Raw genomic sequence first — 21,808 nt, forward strand, 5'->3', positions numbered from 1 at the left:
AATGTTCGTTGTTACTCGAGTTTGCTGTTTTTAACTAAATTTCCGCGACTATAATTCAATTTTTTTTAATGAATAATTACTGTAGTATATTTACTTACTCGAACGACAATGATGATTCTCTACTCCTTATGTTTAGCTGAAATCGTGAGTGCGTATTCAGTATTTGTTACTACTGCATATAATACTATATAATGTAATTATTGCTATTTTTAAATAATTGGTATTACGATAGTGTTTGTTAAATGTTATCGATAATTTGCGACTTATGCTACGTGTGTCGCTGTTGACTAATCTTCTTATATTATTTGTGCTACCTTATTTTGGCAAGTTATTGTGCACTGTAGGCTGTTAAAGAATATAAGTATGTGTTATGTAGGCCTAACAAAATAAGCATGTTACTGAGTTTATTTATATTGCATTAATGTGTGTTGTATTATCTTAGAAGAAACATTATTTTGTTCTGGTGTGATTGCTTTGTTGCTCTTTGTCTTTTGTTACATTAATGATACTGTAACGTTGATGGACACTAGCAGTTAAATCTGTAATGATACAGTCTTTGCTTTCAAGATGGTCCTTTGAGAACAACTTTATATTGTGTTTGTTGTAGTTGCATACCAGTACATGTTTTTATTCGTTGTTCTACATATTTATTTTTAATAAGTTTAAAATGATGGATGAGGTGGGGGTGGTGAGCCAACGAAGGAGTACACTTTTTAGGAATATGCAATGTTCAACTGAACGCATATTCCCTTATGTAGCTAAACAGTTTTTTACTGATATTGTTTCTTAAGTTTTTAATTTAAAAAAAGAGAATAGTGATGTCATAAAGTACAAAAACAAGTTCAATCAAAATCCAAGGATTATATTTCAAAACTAATGACCACTCTTAACCTGTTATGTGTGAAGGAGGTTGAACGTCAGCAAAACCTGCAAAAGCATTTATATATAAATTGAAATTAAATCATTGTATAAGTATTCAGCATTCTAATTCAGTACTTGGTGAAAGCACCTTTGGCAGCAACTGCTACTGTAAGTCTCTTTGGATAGGTCTCTAACTAGCTTTGCAAAATGGGATAATATGATTTTTGCTCATACTTCCCGAAAAATTGCTCCAATTTCGACAAATTCGTTGACTAGGTGATGTGCTATGTTTGGTTTGTGCCAGACATAACGCTTTCAATTTAAACCATAAAACTAACTTTTTATCTCCTCTAACCATAATACCCCTATGGGCTTGAAGCAAAAAGAAACCATTACTGAAGAAGAATCATCTTGAAATCTTGTATGGAATTTGGAAAAAGCATGTAAATGATGCTCCAGATATGAGGTAGAAGGTAGAATCAGGATATTTCCGATGTGTATACATCGACTCCAGTCTCAAACATAGAAATTTGCAAATCTTTCAAAGTGGTTGTTGGCTTCACATTGGCATCCCTAACCATTTGTTCTGCTTGTTCAGCTGCTTAGTTTGGAAAGGCGGCCTGTTCTGTGTAATGACCGGTTGATATGAAGCACATTCCACTTCTTAATGATGGACTTTACCGGATAATCAGTGGTTTCTCTACTACTTTTTTTATCCCTCATTTGTTTGGAAAACACCTTGGTCTTCATGGTTGATATGTCGTATCACTGTGATATGAACAGATGCGTTTACTCTATAGTCCAGTTAAACCATTTTGATTACACACAAATTACACTAATTTTGTGACTTTCAAGCTAGCGTTTTGATCCTGAACTGAGTTGTTGTTGCCATAGCAAAGTGATTGAATACTGATGCAATTGAGAATATTATAGTATTGGTTTTTTTTTTTTAACCTAACATTGTTAAATTATATAATATCAACGTTTTTAGTCTTCTCAGCTTGGATTAGGTTCTGTAGATACTACATATAAAGTCCCGTTAAAAGTTTCCTGACTGTAAGCTCAGATGGCAAGAAAATGTAGAAACTTTATACGGGGTGAATACTTTTACAAAGTACTGTATATATATTTATATGTATAATAAATCATACTGATAATAATTATGATTATTATATGTTCTTATCATTATATTTTTATTATTATTACAATGAATTTTACAATGGTGTGAATTTTTATAAATAGATTTCAGTTGGAAATTCCAGAATAATTAAAATACGAGATTTAAGAGTTTCTGAATAATTTCACAAGTTTATACTGTTAGGCTGGTTAATGTGTTACATAGTGTGTTTATTAGCTGGTATTGATTCAAGTAGATCTCTGACTCGAATCCCATGATTGTCGCGGGTTCGAATCCCTGTCACACCAAACATGCTTTCAGTCGTGGGAGCGTTATAATATTATGGTTAATCCCACTATTCGTTGGTTGATGACTAGCTGCCTTCCTTCTAGTCTCACACTGCTACATTAGGGACGGCTAGCGCAAATAGCCCTCGTGTAGCTTTGCGTGAAATTCGAAACAAACTCATGATACGCTGTTAGGCATTATAACTTTAGCGACTGCACAAGCCCAATTAGATAATGCAACAGGAAAATTTTCTATTGTGCTGCTACCTACAACACTTTTTTCGAAGAAAGTATTTAAAAATGGCGGAGGATATCGTATTTGATTTGCTGCATACAGAAATGATTGTTTCGGCTTTCCAACCAGATCCAAATGATTGCAAGGTATTGTTATATTATCTATCTTTTAATTATATGAAGTACTTTTATTTCACTAATCAGCAAAAGTTAATAAAGAAGAATCATCAAGTGGGATTATAGTTTAAAATATGCTTAGTACAAAAATCACACCCGCTGCCGTAATATATCTCACAAATGAAAGTTAACAGTAACACTAATCATTAGATCAACATTGGTTGCGAATATATTTAGGATCTTACAGTTTATTTTTCACTGCTTTAGAAGTACAAGATACATATCCTGAAACTAGTAAAAGTAAAAATTAGTCTATAAAGCTGCGTCATCTGTTACAAAGTCGAAGCAAGTGTTAGTGTTACTGTTATGTGGTGATTTAATATTACAATACAACGAGTGAACTATAAGATGTAATAAGAGAAAGTTAAATAAATTTTCTTCCACATAACTTATATAAAAGTTTCAGTTCTTGCGTTTTATAGTCGTCCTGTTTCTCAATGTAGTTAGCGATTGTAAGAAACAAGAGTACATATTTAATTCTAAATTCTGTTTCTGTGTGCATGATTACAATTTAACATACATTTTTGTAAAAGTTTATATAATATATTTATTGAATAAGAAAATAATATATTAGATAAATAAATTAAAACAGATTTTAAGTATTCAGTTAAGTTTCTAAAGGTGTATGTGTTTTGTTTCAAGCAACACTGGTTATTTCGAATCAGACAATACCAAAGGCCGTGGAAATACAAGTTAATATTTTGAAAATAATTGAAAATAGTCAAAAAATATCTAAAGAAAAACAAATACAGCTGTTCTTAAAAACATAAATGAATACCTAAGGTTACAACCAGTTTTTTAATTAACAACTACAAGTGTGATACCATGTAATAACATTTTTAACTGCATGGCTGTAAAGGTGGAAAGAACTGATAAAAAATAATAAGAGTGTGAGTATTTTAAAAATAAATGAGATTTTCTACAATAATTTGTGAAATTAAATTTTTATAAGGAATGTTGTAGTTGAGCAGCATAAAGAGAACCAGTTTTATTGAACTGTATGTATGCTATATATGTTGACCTTACTAAGCCTATGCCTGCAACTAAAACACAAGTTATGGTAGAAAAAGACCCTTCTAACTGGCAAGCATAATCAAAAACTTATGTAACAGATTAAGTATTTGTCCTTAAATTCAAAGGTAACAGTCTATTAAAAAATGGAAATGTGTCTCATATCATGGTTTTCTATCTCCTTTTGTGCTAAAAATCATGAAATGTAATATCCCATGTACACTGTCAGAGAGTTTCCAGTTACCATATAAAAAAAATTACAATAATTAGCCAGCTAATTCAATGTAATGTAAGACTAAAGTTAATAAAAAGTGAAAATGTGTTCTGTTTTAGTGGCTTTTTTTAATCTCATTTTAGGGAAAAATCCTAAAATAATATAGGTCATGTCCACCATTGGACACTTTACAGTTATGACAGTACAAATTAGAGTAAGCAAGCCAGCCAATTCTAGGTAACGCATGCTACCATTTGCCATTTGTAGGCACAGACATACTGGATCGTCTTTATAGTAAGATGTCCCACATAAAAGGAATCTCTCTCTTATTACTGAGCAACAAATTGGAGTAATTTCAAGACCTTTGTTAACATCCCGGGGTATTTAATAAAAGAATCTAGATGTATTTATTCTGAGTGTTTCTGGTAAACAACAATTAAAATAGATGCCAGTTGGTTTCTCCTACTATTGTTACAGGAGATCTTGCCATCCTAATCACATAATTGATGTATACATACTGGACCTCAGTCTTAGCTTGTTAAGGCACTACAAAGTGGTTGCTGTTTTTGTTTTATGCCACTGGCAATAATATCATTTCTCTGTAAATTAAATTAACCTTAACTGTATCCTAATTTATTATTTCATGTATTAACTGCTGATGAATAACCTTATATGTATAAATATTATGTGTCATGTTCCTTTTATTAGTTATAAACATTTAGTTGATGGCATCAACAAACAGCACACAGATGTGTGAACTGTCATGACTCACACCAACTAGGGCCACCGACAGACAGGGTATGGAAGTTGAGAATTTTTTCTGAGTTTCAGTGCTCTAAATGGAGGATTGTAGAAAGTGTATGTGTATATTGGGTGGATTGATGGAGACAGGGTGTCCAAATACCATTCTTTTTCTGGAGCCCATGAAGAATCTTAGCAAACTTACCAGCAACATTTTTTTTCCTTCTTAGCTGTACCAATCATGGGATGTGTGCATGTACCAGATTAAGTTTACTTGTCTTACTCTACTTGTCTTCCCTGAAATTGAAATTCTTTTAGAAAGGATTAAAGTAAATTAATCTGTAAGACCTTGGGAGTGATCAGATACATCAGTTGAAAGGTTTTGATCTTCTGAGACCAAAACTATATTTAGATCTCAAATCAAGCAAGAAATGATGGAAGTGTGAGCTAAAGGTTTGTACTTGTGAAAAAAACAACAATTCAGAGCCATTTTGTGAGCTTCTATGTTGTGGCTAAAAAATTTTTTGCACTGTATTACTATTTGTAAAAGAAAACTTACAGCCTTTATGTCTCTCACTGTATCACCATATGGCACTAATTTTATGTCAGTCAACAGTGAGCAGATAGAATTATTTTAAATTATTTTTATGACATAGATTAGGCCTATAAGGAAGTGGTTTATCAGACTGAAATTTTTGTGGATTATCATGCTTGTACATATAGGAGGGGTGCAATCAATACTTTATTAGTGCAGTAATATAAGTGGCTTGAGGGGTGCAATCAATACTTTATCAGTGCAGTAATATAAGTGGCTTCATAGAATAAATAAGTAAGTAAAAAGTAGTATTAAAAAGTATTTCTTACTGAGACTTTCAGTTGTACAAAAAAGTCCCTACCCATTCATATATCTTATGTATCCAGTGTATCTGTGTGCTGTCCCTCATTCTCGCTGTGCTCATGTACCCACATACTTGTCACAATACGCTTTTCAAGTGTAAATGGGCTTACATCGGCCATATTTCTCTGAGAAAAAAAAAGAAACAAATTTATAATACATGCATAATTGAATATAACATCATAACATATGGATGGGTAGGGACTTATGGGCCACCCTGTACAAGTAGTGTAACAAAAAGTACACTGTTAATGCTACAAGAAGTGTGTGTTTAATCATCAACATTATAGGAAGTAGAGTACTCTAGTGAAGCTAAGACATTTTTATAACTTGAAAATTAAGCACAGTGTATATGAAAGAAGATGAAATATCTCCTATGAATTGCCATGTGAACCTTATAAAAAAAAAACGTTTTGAAAATATGAACCTTGCAGAGTTGCATGCTGCATGACCTTTGTTAAGTAACTGTTTTGTCAACTTTACTTCCAGAACATTAAAAATTTTGTTAGTTTTTTATCACAACAGAACAATAAAATTATGCTTAGGAGTTGATAACAAAAGCTGTTGATGCGTATATCAAATTCTCATACTAATTCAACTGACTTCCAGTGCGTAATCCAGCAGTAAAACCTCAAACCTGATATCAGCTGTAAACCCTATAGCAAAAACAGAATTGAAACAAATGACCATGACATGAAACTGAAGGTATCAAATGCATGCACATGGGGATTTGTTATGATGGCTGAAGGCTCCGTTGAATGAACATCTGTGTGAATTTCATAATTACAACATTAATATCAGTTGTTTTGAAAACCATCAGCACAGCCATAGACACAAACTACTGAATACATTGCTGTCAAAATATCAAGGTCATGGGGAAAAAAATGATGATGTAACAGATATCAACAACATGAACAAATATATCCTAATTTTCCTAACAGTATAATTAATAATTATCTTACAGAATGAGGTTATTATCAACAAAGGTGGAAGCTGGCACTTCACAAGTGTTGAAGGGGGTTCAGTATTTCCTGAGAAATAAAGAGGGGGTTCAAATATTGACTTTTGTCAAAGGTGTGTGTGCAAAGAAGGCATGAAGGACCAAATTATTCTTTATTGTCCCTAAGTTACACAACATTTAAGGGACAACATTAAAAAAACAACAACAAAGAAAACTCAAATACAGCCCTGATACTTTAAATATTTGTTGAGATTTCCCTTAAAATTACTGTATTCACAGTATCTAAAGGCAGCCCATTCCAAAGGCCAACCTCCCTCTTAGGAAAGCTATACCCACTCATCCTACAATTTTCACTATTAAATATGAGAAAATATTCAACAAAGATGAAATGGGCAGCATCTGCCCAATTCAGAGTGAAACTTGTAGAACAGATTTTGGAGTACTCTTTTAACAAAGTAGCTCATTCGGGTTTTGAAAGTTTCTTTGTCTTCAAGTCAGCTTACACTGATTTTATCATGGGCTTATATTGTATCTGGAAGGGTTAAAGTGGACATTATATGATGATGTTTCCTGTAAATGATTGTAGAACAAGTGAAGGTTTGGCAATAGTAACCATAACTGTAAATTTCTAGACTTGAGTGTTTATTTAGTGATCATTTTATCATACTGATATAGAAAATTTCTTTTATTTTTCTTGTTTTCCAGAATTTATCCATCTCAGTGTGTTTGTTACATGGGAATAAAATAGATTGTAACAAACACATTAAGTCACATAAAACCTGCTCTGGCAGAATTTTATGTTTTTTGTCAGTCATGTGCAGTCTTTGTGTTTTTTTGTTATAGTCTCAAAATGTTTTCCTATTTGTCAAGTGTAGGTTTTTATTGATGAAATACACAGAAAAATCACGTATTTCAAAGAACACAAAAAAACACCTTCACACGTTTTTGAACACTGCAAATCAAATAAACACAACATAACCATAGAAAATACCCAGATATTAAGTAGGTAAAGAAATATAAACAAATACAAAATCAAAGAAGCCCTACTTATACAATAACTAAAACCAAAATTAAACCAATAAATACAAAGGAACACCTTTATACCTATATTATTTAATAACCTAATATCCACTTACTACGCCCCCTACAATCTAGTATTCATTTGTACTCTCGTCCCTAACACATCTGTCAACAGTCACATTCAAACACACTTTCATTTTTAACCTGAAGATGAACTAGGAAGGTCAAAACGCTGTTCTCTCCTTATCAGTAAATGTGTTAATACACGTACCAGCCGTTCTGAGATATACAGGTGTAGGTTTGTCTTGGAAAGATTTTATTCCATGAATGCCATTTTTATGTTATTCATCAGCTGTTAATTGCATAGTTTTCTCATGGAAAATCTTGCATAATGCTCGGATGTATCCTTGTCTATTGTAGGCAGACCAGTCAAGGTCCAAATCCCAGAGAATGAAGCCTTCAAGATGATAGTTAAGGAAATTACTAAACTTTCCCTGTATTAACTTACTTATTGTTGAACCAGCTATACCAAAATTAATCTTTTTGCTTCTTTCCTTATTTTTTAATGATCATGAAAATTAGCTGATGGCTAAATTATACATTTCTCTGTCACCTCTAAAAAACAAATAGATCCTTTATTCCTACGTAAAGCATAAGGATCTTTCACTTTAAGTTCATGTGTTTACATAATTCCATATTCTGTGTACATAGATGAAAATCTCTTTTCAGAAGGTTTAAATGGAGCATTCCATTTATTGGATGTTAAGAAATTCTGATGTTGAATAGAGTGAAGTACTGTATAGAACAGAATAATCGTATGTGTAGAATTATTCATTTTCAGGTACTTTTCCACCCAGTACAATACTTATTTGGAACTGTATGATTATTAAATTTTGGCTGACAAGGCAGAGAAATCTGCTGGTATCTTTTACTTGAGAGAAATTGTAGCCACCTTTCTTCCCCGGTGAATCCATAAGCAAGTGTCACTCATATTAGTCATTGCAAGTCAAGTAAATACGGGCTAGACCATCTAATTATAGCACTGTGTGACCTGCTGAGAGCCATGTTGTAAAACAGCATATAGGCTTTGGCCTATTTAAAACTAAAAGTAGAAGCATTTCCATTGAGTGCAAGGAAAATTGGCAGGTTACCAGTCTGTAACTAGCCAGTTTGCTTATATGGTTGATAAAATTAACATTACAGTGCACTTTTTTATTATCAGTGAAGATTCAAGTTTAGCCAAAATGCTCCAAATAAACTTGTTTAAAGACAAATGTCACTTCCATTTTCTTTTGTACTTCATACAAATAAATGTGGTATTATCAATACTGCCACCATCATTACTGCAATCAGGAGAACGTTTGTCTACTCTGTACTATTATTCAGGACTTTACTGTACTTTGGTACTGTATGGCACTCTAACTTCAATTAATATACAAACAAGAATTGTCTGTGAGGCAAACTATTTGTGTGGAAATGTTTGAAAGATGAAAGTGGTAACTTAAGACTATGAGAGATTGTATGCACTAATAGGATGGAATGTGTGAACTATCTCCATTAAGCAAGATAGCTGTCACTATCCTCAGTCTATCTCTAACTTTTGCAGTAACTGAACAGTTCATCAGTGTGCATGTACTTGTGCAGTTAAAGAAGCACAACAAACTGCTAAGACTTACCACAGTAGACTTATTTCATAAAGAACTGACATTCTAATGAACATAGATGGAGTAAACAATTTCAAGAACATAGCCAGTGTTCCACTTTTGACTTGTCAGCTTCACTGTGAGTCTGGATATTGACTCTTTTGATGAAATTTTACATTTACTGAATGGGAAGAGAATGTCGAGAAGACACTTAAGAATCAATGTGGTGCTGATGTGGAAAAATCATACAAGAAAACTTAAACATGTTCTGTACTTACTATGTTATATAAAAAATAAAAGGTTTGTTTTTATAAATTATATCCAGTTAAAATGTATTAGACAATATTTAATGATTACTTGTGTTTTAGGTGGGCTAGAAAATCTTCAATTACTATGTAGAATAAAGATGTTTTTTTATTGAGAAAGTGAAAGGTGATTACTTAGTTAAAATGATTATTTATACTGCATTTAATTTTGTAACAAGTGTATAATAATCACAGTGAACTCTAATGATTTTGGATAAGTACTTAATAATTTCTGTTTCAAGTACGTTTTATAACATTTCAAACTGTAAAGTATTCCTATAGTCACATGAACATTAGGAAGTACAAATTACCATCATGGGTAATGTTTCTAATAATAATAAATTTTTAATTTTAACTTAACCCTGCTATATTTAATTTCTTTTTGGTATATGATTGTTGATTTTACTTTACATGATATTGTTAAATTAGATAGACAGATTTAAAATATATTCTTACATTTACATGATATTGGTTTGTTGGAGTAATAAATATACTTAGTCAGGCATAGACAGATTTAAAATATATTAATTTTTTGTGTTCATACTTTTCACCTAGAAATCTACTATTTCTAAGCTTGAGCAGATTGGTTTCTACACTGGCTTTCGACTAGTAGAAAGGTAATTAATAGATTTAATATGTTTTAGACCACTTCAGGAAATTGCTGAATCAAAATAAATACAACAAATTGTTCAGTTTGACATATATGTGAAATGTAATGAAAGGTGTTAGTTCGGCTTAATAAGTTTTTGATGAAAGAAACCCTGTGTAATAATTTAATAAAATATGATATCATAAATCAGTCAACACACTTTCTTGCAAGGGAAACCTTGCTCCACTTGTTGGTTTCACCAATTCTTAAGGCGTTTGTTATTTGAATGATGGAAAAAGTATGGACTTTGCGTACTAGCACACATTATTTTACTTATAATTTAACTGTTTTTAAGAGTGTTGTTAATTGAATGATGGAACATGTGTGAACTTATACTAGCTTACATGTACATTTCTAAGTTTTCAGATAAGGTGTCATGCAGAATATTAGCTGAAAAAGCTATGAAAAAATGTAGCTTTTTCAGGAAGATTAGTTAATTGCCTTAAAGGGTGACTTGGTGAGAGAAGGTAAAAAGTTGTTATTGATAGACTTCAGTCAGAGTGCACCCTTCTTATGTTCTCCAAGGCTGCAATTGAGATTTGTTTTTTTCCTCTGCCTTCTTTTGTCTGTTTGATTTTACGTCCCCCTGAGAGGAAATTGTAAATTTACTGACTTGAAGCACTTGTGTCTGGAATTTGATTCCCTAAGGTGGATATGACAGATGGGTCACAGTTGCTTTAGTATTAGGTGGTATTACTGTTTTATGATGGACTGCTACTCCTAGACTATCATGAGTAAAGCATAAATGGATTTTTCCTGTCTCTATTGATTATTGGATTGAATAAATTGGGGTTGATTTGCTTTTAAAAATTTAGAAAACTTTGTTTTCTTATTGCACTGTTTTCAGAGCACTGTTCTTCAGGATTCTGCAATGTGCATTACTTATTAGGTTCTGCTAGTGGAGCTAGGAAATTCTTATCACACCTTGTTTCCAATCACTCGGTTTGTGGATTGAGTCTTCACCTCCAAAGTCTTAGAGTGAATTTCTCCACTCTTGGAGAAGAGAGCAAATTTTGGAGCCCACCTACCCTGGTCCTTAGATGTTCTCACCAGATGCCAGTAGGAGTGTCTCAAATCTACACAGGAGTCTAATCGTAATACTGTTTCAGATTTGATGTTTGGCTAGCTAGTTAGGGTGTGTATGACTTTTCTTTTTGATCAGAATACATTGTTAATGTAAGAGAGTTCAATATCTCCTCATAATTCCAAACACTGAGTGGTCCTATTCTGGGTCCTTGGTTGAATACAGTTATTCCACATCATCCCCATATTTTTTAGGGCAAGTGAATGTACCTTGCCAACATGGATGAGCTCTATTTCTTTTGGTTGAGTAAGACCTACACTGTCTTATCATTCTGAGTTTGGAATGTTACCTTTCAGGCTTCTTTTGGTGTAGAAAAAGGTTTGTCCAATTTGTTGCTTGCTTTCTTTTCTTGATTCCTGTGACTCAGAATGCATCACTTTATGGCTACAGGTTGGGATCCACTCATAAGTGTATATATAACATAATCTTGAATTTCAAATGCTGTAGCTACCAACATTGTATGTCTGGGCTAAGACCCCTTAATTCCAACTCCAAGTAGTGTAACCTCAGCCATCTGGTGTTGGGACTGGCCTGTAATGATTATTATTGATGTACTATTCCACCATTGATACAAGAATTAAGTTCTGGATGAAGAGCCCACCTGTTTTGCATATACTGTGGTTCCCCACTAGGGTGCCAATCTTCTATTGGTACATCAATGATCTATGCAGATGCTTGTATGGATAATGAAAGTTTTCACTGGCCTTTCTGCCATATCAGTGTGGAATTCTTACTATAAGTGGAAGTGGAGGTATGTATGTTTTGGAAGTTAATATTTTCTTAAAAATGTATTTACAATAATATTTACCTCTTGCCACACTCTTCCACCATTCCTCCCCACTAAGAGCCAGTTTTAGAGACTGGGATTGAGTCAATCTCAAAAAAGTGATAATATATTATCTGAATGTGGTGCTTGTATACAATATCAGGATATAGGATACATTGATGTAGGTGAAGAGTATCACAAGATAATTATCACCCAGGGCAACTGAGTGAGGTGTAAAAGGCTGAAACAAGTGAGAAAAAAATTAGATCAGTGTTTAGATGTGCAAAGAAAGATACTCTGGCAGTCAAGTGAGAGAAGATAAGTATTATTGGAAATACATCTTCAGTTTGAGAATATGTTAACTTTTGTGTTTGTCATCAGTTACCTTCTTATATAGTTTGTCATGGAAATATATTTATAATAGGAATTGGTGTATGAGCATTTGCAGTTTATTAATTACGTTAATGATATTGATATGGAAAACAGTAAAAGTAACTGATGCCATTAAACTGTTGCATAGGTGTTTTTAATTGTATTGCTAATGTTAAATTGTAGAATGACTCAATTAAATCAGTTGATAAGTTCAATAGACAAACAGTTAGCATATGACCTTTAATACAGTCAAGTGCAAGGTGATACATTTTGATTATAATAATTTGGGTTATACATTTAATATACATGGACAAACTAAGTGGCATGAATGAAAAAAAAGGATCTCAACATAGTGGTAGATAAATCAGTTAAGTTTTGGTTTTCTTACCTTAAAAATATTAACTTATTGAAATAAATGTTCATAGGAGGACTACTAGGAAGATTTTAGGAATGGAATAAGTAAAGATCTTTTAATTTATTTTTTTGAAATTTAAAAGATTATCTTTGCTGGATCAGTAGGTTAAAGGTATCTGATTTCTCTATGTTGACTTCTGCAGACAATAGAACAAAACTTTGTGCTGTGGAAAACAGAGGCATGGCTGCAGTTAATAACACTTTTATTAAATGGATTTAGTTTTTACTTTTTTCTCTTGTAGGTGGATGTTTGAACAGTTTTAAATGACCAAATTATCCATTGTTATTTACATGTGTTGTAATAAAGTGGATATTTGGTGTATTGCATCTGTTTTAATAAACACACAGAGGAAAATTATATGATTGCAATAGAAACTTCCTTCATAATATAATAATTAGGGAATGTATTGTACTACTTGTGTCATTCCAGAAGGACAGTTTTTAAGGTCATATTGATCTGATTTTAAGGATTCTACTGATATCTTCAGTATAAATCTGTAGTAATATAATTTAATGTTTTGATCATGATTTCTAAATTGTTAAAGCAGCTTTATTAAGGCAGTCACTGACATTTCATATACTTTACAAAATATTCAGGGAAATAGAAAATCTCCAGGTTTGATTGTAATTTTGTAATGAATGTAGAGAAGAAAAAAGTTTGATATTTTTATAAAGTTTATATGTGTAAAAAACATAGGAAAACATGAACTAGGATTTGTTTTACAATATGGCAGATTTTAAGATGTCAAGGAGATGACAGTTTAACAGTTTCCAAGTATATACTGGAGGAAACAGTTTTTAATAGTAGTATATTAAAGAAGTTGATTATCTTATAGTTTATTCCTGGGTCCTGAAGACAGTATAGGCAGGAAATTTTAAGAAGGGTCCAAAGATTGAATAATCAATTTAAAGATTTACTTGTAGAAGACCTGGTAAGCTAGCTGAGTCTTCATCCATTTAGATTATTCTACTTAAGATTAGAACAAAGATCTAGGCAATAAAAGGTCATTTGACATATTAACTTCAAACTGTTACCAACCAAAACAACCTGTCAACTTAAGAATAAAGCAAAACTTGTTTCTTCACATGTATATTATACAGTTAGCTTTCAGAAACATTTAAATTAACAGCAAATAAAGCCTGAAAATCATTTCACATGTTTCACTGTTACTAACCTTTATAATAAAGTTACCTTTTCCACTCTCTTCCTTACACTATTCAAATAAACACCACCTATAATTAGGTATTCCAAATCCTTGACATTTTCAAATACTTACATATTTTAGATATGGATTTATATTGATTTCTAAAAGATTTAGAAATGCTTCAAGGCCGTTAGATGTTTGGAACATTGTGTGAGCAACTAATTTAGCAAATAATCATCCATCTGTAAATTTTACTCATTATTGCTGTTATATATGAATTACATCATATCTTGTATGTACATTAATAACCACTTACTACTTTAAGCAGTATTCTCTGTGTATGGTGTTATAATAAATTAGATGTAGTAACTTGTAGTATTTTGTGTTCGGTATGTAAGGTTTAAATAAAATGTTCCTGTGAATCTGTTGAGATAACTGAGATTAATGTTGATATCTTAGTGTTGTATATGTTTGGAAATCACCACAACTGGGATGGTAAGGTTGAACATTTTATTTTGTTTTTCTTCTTGATAGAATTACATGTATGATTGAAGCTGAAGACTTGTAGAATGGTTTGATTGATCATAATGGTGCAGTATCATTGAGTCAGTAGATGTTATATGTAGGGACGACCAAGGTACTCAATAGACATAGTACAAATATGTATGCTAAAAATCAGTGGTTGCAGAAAGTTTTGCTTTAAAAGGTGATTGCCACTCTTTCATTTGTTTCTCTACCCAACAAGCTCAAAAACAAGGTAAGAAAGCATTACTTGGATACCAAACCAGAAAGGATCAAGTCACCAAATTGTTCGTCTTTCTTGTTCTTTCAGTCAAGATAACAACTACTTTATTACTAATGTCAGTTTAAACCTGTGTTCATTCTGTGTGTTCCAGGCCTGTACATAACGTCATTACTCAGGAATAATTAAAAACCATAATTCTAGTGTAAACAGTTTTATCAATACCCCTTGAAGTTAACTTTTTTATGTGCATGCTTGACTGTAATATTACTACAGTTGGAAGTTATGAATTCTTACAGTTGGTATGCAGTTAATTTATTATAATATCATGGTCATGTTAAGTTTGGCATAAATATAGTACAATTAAGAGCCTAGGACTGGCATAAAAGAAAAAAAGCAAGTTGAGTCTAAGCATGGCTTGATTATTACAGACTCTCACTACAAGGTTGGTCAATTCGATTAACCTCATAACCATTTTGTACTCGTGCATTTTATAGTGTCATATTTAATTTCATTATTTAAAGTCATGTATGAGTGATCTGTATCATCCCTATATTATTGTTTACATTCTGTTTGTCATTGCAATCCCTACATCATTATTTGCTCACAAAATGTTTTTTTTGTTGCATGTTATATATGTTACAAGAAATTGAATGTTTTTACAAGTATTATTTGTTAATAATGTTAATATATCCTCAAACTCTTTATCAATAGAATATGTTTACATGAATATGGACAAACAGTAAAATGTGTCATTCTCCAGGTTGACTAAAGACTGGCCTAGGTTTAAGGATGAATTGGACACAATGAAATTCATCTGTAAAGAGCTTTGGTTGTGGATGTACAAAAAACAAATTGATAATTTAAGGACCAACCATCAGGTAATCAGAATGCATTTCTCTGAATGTAACATAATGTATAATGAAGATCATACCTGACAGTACATTCAAAATGTCTTGCATATTTTCAGTGAACTTATGTATGAAAATATTGACTGTTACACATAGAATAAACAAATATTCACATTATTTTGAATACAGTTGAATAAGAAATATCTTAATATAAATGTCAATGATACTTTTTGTTTTTTTTAAGTGAGTAAAGTACAATAAAAGTTTAATTTTTATTTACCCTGTTTATTTTCAGAAATGTAACTGTTTTACTCAACTTTTACAGGGAGTTTATGTTTTGCAAGACAACAGTTTCAGGTTTCTCACTCAACTTTCTCAGTCCAAACAGTATGTTGAATCAACATATAAGGTAAGTGAATGTTAGTATACACATCTATCAAGTATATCATAATTGGTATCACTTACTTTAAATACTCCAATGATAGGTTATTCTAATAGTGTCCTTTCAGGTCACCACACTTTATTTTTAAATACAAAAATGCATTACTATAATGTTAGAGATATAAAATATATGACATACATTAGGTATAAATAGTCTTATGATTGTAAAGCATTTTACACGAACAATTGAATTGTTATTCAATATGGTTTCTCATGAAGAACATGTTAATTCTTTAAATGAGCAGAACATATATATATGTCATAAGGAAATGCTTCAAGGTTGCATATAACATATGTACATAACAATTTTATTTGCTCCAAGCTGTATTCATGGTATTTTAGTTCCTTTGTTCACTCAGAGATGGCACTACCGTCCATAAATACATAAAAGGTGAAAATTGCTTGGAAATTTTAAGTGGAAAAAAAGATGTGGTTCTGGAACTTTTGATACTAAACTTTTAGAGGTAGAGAGAGAGAGCTGCATTTGAGTTTTGTGGCAACAGTGCAGCTTTCTGTTCAGAATGAACGAAATGTTCTTTAATATTTAAACTGAGGAACCAACTTCTTGGAATTGATTGCCCAGCACCCTGTTTCAGGGCACACCAAACAAATGGCAACTATTAGGTAAGTTATATGAACTAAAAGTTGTACTTTATAAACTCAGATAAATAACTTCTACACAAAGACATTCATTATAACCAAGAAGGAAAACAATTACTAGATGATGAACTTCTGTTCCCAAAATGATCCACTTAAGTGGTTAAGGATGAAGAATTTATACATTATACAAAATGCTGTGTACCAAATAAATTAAAAAAAAAAACTTGTACAGCAAAACAAATATACATTTGAAAGGTTTGTGAAACTGTTTTGGGGTAAATGTTACATACGTATTCGTAGGAGTTCTTTTTATGTACTGCGTATTAAAATAACATATTAAAACAATAATATATTATTACTTTGCAATTTAAATATTTCATATACATTTCTGAAGCACTAGTAGTTTTTGCAATTTCTTTCTTTCTAATAACAGATGTGAAATTTCCAAGAGGTTTTTTAAACATTTTTGGATGTGTAACTGAATCTAAAGAGTTTAAAAAGGATACTCTTTTGTTTATTTTTAAGTCTAGTATCATCTTATCAATAAGCACAGTAGTATTTAATAGTAAGGATTGTGATGAAACAAAATGGTGGGTATAAAAATTGCTTATTTAAAGCCACCTTTAAATGTCTGAATATTAACAATGACTGTTTCTCAGTATTGGCTGTGCAAAAAACTAATTGCATTTATAAAGCTGCCTAAATCATCATGTGCTTATGAAGTGAACCAAAATTTCACTATTTCAACAAATTTTCATCTAAGTTAGTAAGTAAGTGACTTTTTCAGAAAAAGTGATGAGCATTATTGCTCTATTTCTTTAATTGTTTCACAGATATCTTTTGCACAGGGTCCTAATGATTCTTTCTTTGTATGAAAAGGATACTAGTGTGTGTGTGTGTGTGTGTATATATAAAATGGATGATGCACCATTTTGGATGTATAATTAGATTTGAGGGTAGGTTAGTAGATGTAATTATGAGTAATAAAATCAAATCAGGAATATGTGTGCCCCATTCTTGGTGTTGCTGATGCACAAAATAATAGTTAATTAAAAGGAAACAAGTATAATAAAGATAATTTTTACATTTATAAAGACAAGTAGAGATTGATATATACATAACCTAACTAGTAATATAGAAAGTTGTAAAAGAAAAAAAATATTAAAACAAGAAAAAACAAAACTGCTGTTGATTTGACCACTGTTATAAAAGCTGATGTAGTGTGGGAGGAATTTTGACCTTTTATGTTCATTGGTTCTGTGTCTTTGACAAATGACATTGCCAATCCCCTATTCATACATGTTGTACACAATACTGGGTTGACTCAGTCATTGTTGTTAGAAGGTGTATTGCCTGTAGATTCAGGTCTCTTTTTGCTCAGGGTAGTGAAGGTGGCTTTGTTAATGTACCTCTTCATAATACTTAGCTAACATTAGTTGTTAGTTTGGGATCAGTTGAGATTGGAGTGAGACACTCTGCTAATTAAGGATGTATCGTTATTGTTGGGAAATGATTTGGCTGGAGGAAAAGTTGCTGAACTGAAAATAGTTAGTGAGCAGACCACTGTTTCATCTAAGGATTATGTTGTTGTTGACATTAGTCCCAATATGTTTCCTTTGTGTGCTTCAACTTGAGTTTAGGCTAAGACATCAAGCCAAAAAATAATGATAGACATATATTTAGAGGATTATATCATTGATTTTTTGTATACCTTTTTAGATTTGACAGATATCTTGTGAATAACTATCCTATTGACAATTTCTTGGTGAGTGATAGTGATAGGCATGAGGGATTATTGCTTGAAAAATTAAACTGTCATTGGATAACTACTGGTGGTTTGTCATTATGTTTACTGGTCTTAGACCTGAGAACCAGTATTAATTTTGCATACATATTTATGTAATATACATAATGCTATATCAAGTCAAAATCCCATCTTTCAATTTATTTGGTAGGAACTGTTGCTTTATTTGATTTATGTGTAAAACATTTTAACAAAGGTTGTAATAAATGGCACTCTGTCTGTGTTGAATCTTACATAATTTTAGCTTGATATGACAACAAATATAAAGACATTACTGTTAAAGCTTTTAGTTGTGTTGGAAGATAATGAAATGTATGTTTCAGTATTTAGCTTTCTCATGTGGAGTTATATCGTGGAGCTCTGTCAAACTTGGATATTATATGTGTTGTCACAGCTGAAGTGTCCTCTCCTCCAGCTTGTAAGTACCCAAGTTCATAGACTAAAACTCAGAGGAAGTATTACTTCCATTTGGTCTTCAGTTTGTTTCCTGTTATTTACTTATTGAAGGTTTTAATAATAATTTTTAAGGTAGATCATGGAACAGAACTTGTACAATTGATAAACTTAACATTTTTATATCAAACCAAATTTTCATGAGGAAAAGATCCAATTATGTTACATATCTTTGAATAAAAAACATACTTTTATCAAAATGGAAAAGTACAATGTATCATTAGCTACTTTGTTATTTGTAAATCATGGTTATTTTCTTTTGCATTTCAGGTAAATTTCAAGTTCAAGTTCAAAGAATATGAGTGAGAGATAACGTGTAGAAAATCTTCTATTTTTTTATGATTCATATGATTAATGTGTGTTATAGGTTTTTCTGTAAATATAACATTAATACCACACCTGATTCTTTGTTATTAGACTGCTTTCCCCCCTCACATGTGTCATGGAAAATTTAGCATACCAATGATAATAAATAAATAAATCGATAGTTATATAGCTAAGCCAAATATTGATATTTCAAACTACATTTAAAATAAATGACATGCTTTTCTGTATATGTATGTACATAATAAAAGGTTAAACTTTTGTTGTCTTCCCACTTCAAACTTTACAAGACATTTTAAAATGATAAACCTTGGTGTGTGAATTTTATGACTGAAATTATAAGTGCGTAAACAAAACAGATTTAATAAAGATTGTAGTATTATCCTAATGTATTTGTTATGGTTTGTAAATTAAACAACATTGTTCTTAATTGAATGTGTTAATACAGTCAAGAATGACCTGACATCAAAATGTCTTTCCACTTTATTAATACACAGTGAATACATGTATATTTTAAGCTGTCACCACCAATAACTTCATAGAAAAGTTCAACATTCTTCATTCAATCATTTTTAGCAATGTAAACAAAAAACAGAAGTTTTGTTATTCTTGGTAAACCATCACAACCTGAGAATAATTATTGCTAAAACATTTTATCAACCATTAGTTTTGGTGCATGATTCCAAGGAACAAATAAAAGATTCTATTTGTATTAAAAAAACCTACATTATTTAAATAGTTCTTTTGTATTTTATTGATAACTATAACACATCCTCTGTATCTCTGTGGTTACTAGAGCTCCAATATTGGTATATAATAATTAAGACCAGTGCCTTACAAACCAATATAAATAAGAGAATCTTAGAGGAATCTGGAATTTTTTTAATATTTGTATTCTAATAATTGGAGAAATTTTTAAGATAATAACTAATGTAAACGTCATATTTCAACCTTAATCAGTTTTTTATTTTTATAATAGCTTTTCTTTCCTCATAGTAAGCATGGAAATCAGAAATCTAATCATGTTTTCAGTAACTTGAACCTGTTTGTGACAGCAGTGAGAGAAAAACAAATCATTTATAACAGCACAGATAGTCTATTGTATAGCTTTATGATTAACCAGGGCTAATGCTTAACTTTTTTATCAGGGAGCCAGCTGGGGTCCCATAATATACATTTTTAGGGGCCAATCTTACAGTTCATTGTAAAATGTATTGTATAGTGGACATCAGAAAAATCATTGACTTAAATAGTAGATGTTGTATAAATTGAAATAAAACTAAAGATATTAACTTGTGAACTCGTATTTCGGGGAAAAAGTAAAACCTTTTTTTTTCGGAATACTTAAATGATTTGATTTCATTATGATCTTTAATTTCTCTCTAAAACCTAATATAACAGTAACTAGAAGGCTGGCTTCTCTTCCTATGTCTGAAGTTAAGTAATGAAATAGGCGTGGAAAGCACCAGAGAAACGGTCATGAAACTTATAATCTAGTCAATAGGAGTCGGTAGAATTTATCAAATTTCTCGATCACGGAAAATTAAGAATATCCCCCATCAAGACCACTTAACTCATAATGACCTTCTGATCTGTAAGTATGGTCAGGTTGTTTAGGTCGCTCGATTCGCAATCTGCAGTGTAATATTTATAAATTTGGACTTAAGTAAAATATATTTAATTAGCTGCAGCCATTCCGTGTTCATTTTTAGTTTCGCTCCATCCTTGGCCTTGGATGAGCTGACAAGTACGTACAACCAGTTCTGGAATCTTTTCTAATATTCTTGAATCAGTGACGTAAATATATGCCCGCAGCACAGGCAATTGTGTGTGAGGGAGGCCAAAATGGGGTCCAAAGGGCCACGGAAAAAAAAACTTAAGAACTGCCTGGAAACGGAAAAACGTACAATTTAATGTATTTGAACTGAAGGACTGTTGTACCATTCTTTTAAGTTAATTATAACGATCAACTAGAATCATAACTACGATTTTAGGGGATTAAAAGTAGAAGACCCAATTCTTGATGACGAGAAATCCACTTGAAACAAAAATGTATCTCAGAATGGCTGGTATGGGTATCAACACTTAACCTATGACCTAGGAAGGTCGAAACGTTTTTCTCTCCTTATCAATAAAAGTGTTAATACCCATACCAGCTGTTCTGAGATACAGAGGGCCCAATAATTTTTTATGCGGGGAGTAGTTTCGTCACTGTCCTGAATATGCCTGAATAAATATGAATTATTTTTCTAATTATAAAACAGCGAAATCTGACAGTTTACAACACACACTATTTGAGTAGGATGTGAAAAAAAACCTTATATAAAGGAATATAGATGAAACATTGTTTATATATCACGTGGAAAGTCTTATCTTCAGTGACATAGGAGAAAATGATTAGATGATAGCGAGTAAGAACACGTGTTTAAAAAAAAGGACACCACTGAAAGGTTTCAAAGGTAAGTTCTGTGATGTGGATATTAGATGAAATATTTTATCTCCAGTTTCAGGGGTAAAAAGAACTTTATATAGCATCTGCTAAGGTGCCGTGACCATAATCCAAACATAAACCAATGGTTGAATAATATCTTTACAGGTTTCATGCTCGGGGCCGCGGATAACATAATTCCCTTTTTATCATACATGCAGACACAACAGAAGAAACGATTACGTCATCTATCTTTGCCTAAAGGACAT

General features: G+C 31.7%; 1 pseudogene across 1 annotated transcript; it reads left to right on the forward strand.

Moving 5' to 3' along the window:
* Window positions 1–2,488: 2,488 nt before the first annotated feature.
* On the forward strand, window positions 2,489–19,496 carry LOC143229805 (trafficking protein particle complex subunit 6b-like; annotated as a pseudogene). Its single transcript, XR_013016079.1, has 6 exons — window positions 2,489–2,646; window positions 10,022–10,083; window positions 15,402–15,519; window positions 15,815–15,898; window positions 18,658–18,752; window positions 19,058–19,496. The product of XR_013016079.1 is annotated as a trafficking protein particle complex subunit 6b-like (transcript).
* Window positions 19,497–21,808: the final 2,312 nt, after the last annotated feature.

The sequence above is a fragment of the Tachypleus tridentatus genome, chromosome 10 (assembly GCF_004210375.1).
Source record: "Tachypleus tridentatus isolate NWPU-2018 chromosome 10, ASM421037v1, whole genome shotgun sequence".
NCBI classification, from domain to species: Eukaryota; Metazoa; Arthropoda; class Merostomata; order Xiphosura; family Limulidae; genus Tachypleus; species Tachypleus tridentatus.